This window comes from Penaeus japonicus, unplaced genomic scaffold, assembly GCF_977035675.1.
Source record: "Penaeus japonicus unplaced genomic scaffold, GWHDUDI00000001_assembly GWHDUDI00000013, whole genome shotgun sequence".
Taxonomy (NCBI): Eukaryota; Metazoa; Arthropoda; class Malacostraca; order Decapoda; family Penaeidae; genus Penaeus; species Penaeus japonicus.
Window position 1 is genome coordinate 34,489,242 of NW_028234415.1, and position 5,000 is coordinate 34,494,241.

General features: G+C 53.4%; 1 protein-coding gene across 1 annotated transcript in view; it reads right to left on the reverse strand.

Moving 5' to 3' along the window:
- The window catches only part of LOC122249550 (5-hydroxytryptamine receptor 1), a 479,140-nt gene that overhangs the window by 203,289 nt on the left and 270,851 nt on the right, over positions 1–5,000 (reverse strand). The gene's annotated exons all lie outside the window — the stretch shown is intronic.

Genomic DNA, 5,000 nt, shown 5'->3' on the forward strand with positions numbered 1-5,000 from the left:
CTGCCTTCTCCTTTTCCTTCTATTCTGCTTCCTTCTCCTCCTCCTCCTTCTCCTCCTCTGCCTTCTCCTCTTCACATTTCCCTCCTCCTCCCATTCTCCACCTCTTCTACTTGACACTCCTTTTTTTCCCCTCTACTTCCATCTCCCAATTCTGCATCCCTGTAGCCTATCAGGCAGAAGAACGTCCCTCTAGCCTGCCAGACAGAAAGATGTCCTTCTAGCCTGCCAGACAAAAAGACGTCCCTCTAGCCAGCTAGACAGAAAGATGTCCCTCTAGCCTGCCAGACAAAAAGACGTCCCTCTAACCAGCCAGACAGAAAGACGTCCCTCTAGCCTGCCAGACAGAAAGATGTCCTTCTAGCTTGCCAGATAGAAAGACGTCCCTCTAGCCTGCCAGACAAAAAGACGTCCCTCTAGCCTGCCAGACAAAAAGACGTCCTTCTAGCCTGCCAGACAGAAAGACGTCCCTCTAGCCTGCCAGACAGAAAGACGTCCCTCTAGCCTGCCAGACAGAAAGACGTCCCTCTAGCCTGCCAGACAGAAAGACGTCCCTCTAGCCTGCCAGACAGAAAGACGTCCCTCTAGCCTGCCAGACAGAAAGACGTCCTTCTAGCCTGCCAGACAAAAAGACGTCCCTCTAGCCTGCCAGACAGAAAGACGTCCCTCTAGCCCGCCAAACAGAAAGACGTCCTTCTAGCTTGCCAGATAGAAAGACGTCCCTCTAGCCTGCCAGACAAAAAGACGTCCCTCTAGCCTGCCAGACAGAAAGACGTCCCTCTAGCCTGCCAGACAGAAAGACGTCCTTCTAGCCTGCCAGACAGAAAGACGTCCCTCTAGCCTGCCAGACAAAAAGACGTCCCTCTAGCCTGCCAGACAAAAAGACGTCCCTCTAGCCTGCCAGACAGAAAGATGTCCTTCTAGCCTGCCAGACAAGAAGACGTCCCTCTAGCCTGCCAGACAAAAAGACGTTCCTCTAGCCTGCCAGACAGAAAGACGTCCCTCTAGCTTGCCAGACAGAAAGACGTCCCTCTAGCCTGCCAGACAGAAAGACGTCCCTCTAGCCTGCCTGACAAAAAGACGTCCTTCTAGCCTGCCAGACATAAAGACGTCCCTCTAGCCTGCCAGACAGAAAGACGTCCTTCTAGCCTGCCTGACAAAAAGACGTCCCTCTAGCCTGCCAGACAGAAAGACGTCCCTTAAGCCTGCCAGACAGAAAGACGTCCTTCTAGCCTGCCAGAAAGAAGGACGTCCCTTAAGCCTGCCAGACAGAAAGACGTCCCTCTAGCCTGCCAGACAGAAAGATGTCCTTCTAGCTTGCCAGATAGAAAGACGTCCCTCTAGCCTGCCAGACAGAAAGACGTCCCTCTAGCCTGCCAGACAGAAAGACGTCCTTTTAACCTGCCAGACAAAAAGACGTCCTACTAGCCTGCCAGACAGAAAGACGTCCCTCTAGCCTGCCAGACAGAAAGACGTCCTACTAGACAAAAAGACGTCCTTTTAACCTGCCAGACAAAAAGACGTCCTACTAGCCTACCAGACAAAAAGACATCCTTCTAGCCTGCCAGACATAAAGACGTCCCTTAAGCCTGCCAGACAGAAAGACGTCCTTCTAGTCTGCCAGACAGAAAGACGTCCTTTAAGCCTGCCAGACAGAAAGACGTCCCTCTAGCCTGCCAGAAAGAAGGACGTCCCTTAAGCCTGCCAGACAGAAAGACGTCCTTCTAGCCTGCCAGAGAAAAAGACGTCCCTCTAGCCTGCCAGAAAGAAAGACGTCCCTTAAGCCTGCCAGACACTAAGACGTCCCTTTAGCCTGCCAGACAGAAAGACGTCCTTCTAGTCTGCCAGACAAAAAGACGTCCCTCTACCCTGCCAGACAGAAACACGTCCCTCTACCCTGCCAGACAAAAAGACGTCCCTTTAGCCTGCCAGAAAGAAAGACGTCCCTCTAGCCTACTAGAAAGAAAGACGTCCCTCTAGCCTACCAGACAAAAAGACGTCCCTCTAGCCCGCCAAACAGAAAGACGTCCCTCTAGCCTGCCAGACAGAAAGACGGCCTTCTAGCCTGCCAGATAGAAAGACGTCCCTCTAACCTGCCAGACAGAAAGACGTCCTTCTAGCCTGCCAGACAGAAAGACGTCCCTCTAGCCTGCCAGACAGAAAGACGTCCCTCTAGCCTGCCAGACAGAAAGACGTCCCTCTAGCCTGCCAGACAGAAAGACGTCCCTCTAGCCTGCCAGACAGAAAGACGTCCCTCTAGCCTGCCAGACGGAAAGACGTCCCTCTAGCCTGCCAGATAGAAAGACGTCCCTCTAACCTGCCAGACAGAAAGACGTCCCTCTAGCCTGCCAGACAGAAAGACGTCCTTCTAGCCTGTAAGACAGAAAGACGTCCTTCTAGCCTGCCAGACAGAAATTCGTCCTTCTAGCCTGCCAGACAGAAAGACGTCCCTCTAGCCTGCCAGACAGAAAGACGTCCCTCTAGCCTGCCAGACAGAAAGACGTCCTTCTAGCCCGCCAAACAGAAAGACGTCCCTCTAGCCTGCCAGACAGAAAGACGTCCTTCTAGCCCGCCAAACAGAAAGACGTCCTTCTAGCCCGCCAAACAGAAAGACGTCCCTCCAGCCTACCAGACAGAAAGACGTCCTTCTAGCCCGCCAAACAGAAAGACGTCCTTCTAGCCCGCCAAACAGAAAGACGTCCCTCTAGCCTACCAGACAGAAAGACGTCCTTCTAGTCTGCCAAACAGAAAGACGTCCTTCTAGCCCGCCAAACAGAAAGACGTTCCTCTATCCTGCCAGATAGAAAGACGTCCCTCTATCCTGCCAGACAGAAAGACGTCCTTCTAGCCCGCCAAACAGAAAGACGTCCTTCTAGCCCGCCAAACAGAAAGACGTCCCTCTATCCTGCCAGACAGAAAGACGTCCTTCTAGCCTGCCAGACAGAAAGACGTCCTTCTAGCCCGCCAAACAGAAAGACGTCCCTCTAGCCTGCCAGACAGAAAGACGTCCCTCTAGCCTGCCAGATAGAAAGACGTCCCTCTAGCCTGCCAGACAGAAAGACGTCCCTCTAGCCTGCCAGACAGAAAGACGTCCCTCTAGCCTGCCAGACAGAAAGACGTCCCTCTAGCCTGCCAGACAGAAAGACGTCCCTCTAGCCTGCCAGACAGAAAGACGTCCCTCTAGCCTGCCAGACAGAAAGACGTCCTTCTAGCCTGTAAGACAGAAAGACGTCCTTCTAGCCTGCCAGACAGAAATTCGTCCTTCTAGCCTGCCAGACAGAAAGACGTCCCTCTAGCCTGCCAGACAGAAAGACGTCCCTTAAGCCTGCCAGAGAAAAAGACGTCCTTCTAGCCCGCCAAACAGAAAGACGTCCCTTAAGCCTGCCAGACAGAAAGACGTCCTTCTAGCCCGCCAAACAGAAAGACGTCCCTCTAGCCTGTCAGACGGAAAGACGTCCCTCTAGCCTACCAGACAGAAAGACGTCCCTCTATCCTGCCAGACAGAAAGACGTCCTTCTAGCCCGCCAAACAGAAAGACGTCCTTCTAGCCCGCCAAACAGAAAGACGTTCCTCTATCCTGCCAGACAGAAAGACGTCCTTCTAGCCCGCCAAACAGAAAGACGTCCCTCTAGCCTGCCAAACAGAAAGACGTCCTTCTAGCCCGCCAAACAGAAAGACGTTCCTCTATCCTGCCAAACAGAAAGACGTCCTTCTAGCCCGCCAAACAGAAAGACGTCCCTCTAGCCTGCCAGATAGAAAGACGTCCCTCTAGCCTACCAGACAGAAAGACGTCCCTCTAGCCTGCCAGACAGAAAGACGTCCCTCTAGCCTGCCAGACAGAAAGACGTCCTTCTAGCCCGCCAAACAGAAAGACGTTCCTCTATCCTGCCAGATAGAAAGACGTCCCTCTATCCTGCCAGACAGAAAGACGTCCTTCTAGCCCGCCAAACAGAAAGACGTCCTTCTAGCCCGCCAAACAGAAAGACGTTCCTCTATCCTGCCAGACAGAAAGACGTCCTTCTAGCCCGCCAAACAGAAAGACGTCCCTCTAGCCTGCCAAACAGAAAGACGTCCCTCTAGCCTGCCAGATAGAAAGACGTCCCTCTAGCCTGCCAGACAGAAAGACGTCCCTCTAGCCTGCCAGACAGAAAGACGTCCCTCTAGCCTGCCAGACAGAAAGACGTCCCTCTAGCCTGCCAGACAGAAAGACGTCCCTCTAGCCTGCCAGACAGAAAGACGTCCCTCTAGCCTGCCAGACAGAAAGACGTCCTTCTAGCCCGCCAAACAGAAAGACGTCCCTCTAGCCTGCCAAACAGAAAGACGTCCCTCTAGCCTGCCAGATAGAAAGACGTCCCTCTAGCCTGCCAGACAGAAAGACGTCCCTCTAGCCTACCAGACAGAAAGACGTCCCTCTAGCCTGCCAGACAGAAAGACGTCCCTCTAGCCTGCCAGACAGAAAGACGTCCCTCTAGCCTACCAGACAGAAAGACGGCCTTCTAGCCTGCCAGATAGAAAGACGTCCCTCTAACCTGCCAGACAGAAAGACGTCCTTCTAGCCTGCCAGACAGAAAGACGTCCCTCTAGCCTACCAGACAGAAAGACGTCCCTCTATCCTGCCAGACAGAAAGACGTCCCTCTAGCCTGCCAGACAGAAAGACGGCCTTCTAGCCTGCCAGATAGAAAGACGTCCCTCTAACCTGCCAGACAGAAAGACGTCCTTCTAGCCTGCCAGACAGAAAGACGTCCCTCTAGCCTACCAGACAGAAAGACGTCCCTCTATCCTGCCAGACAGAAAGACGTCCCTCTAGCCTGCCAGACAGAAAGACGTCCCTCTAGCCTACCAGACAGAAAGACGTCCCTCTATCCTGCCAGACAGAAAGACGTCCCTCTAGCCTACCAGACAGAAAGACGTCCCTCTATCCTGCCAGACAGAAAGACGTCCCTCTAGCCTACCAAACAGAAAGACGTCCTTCTAGCCCGCCAAACAGAAAGACGTCCTTCTA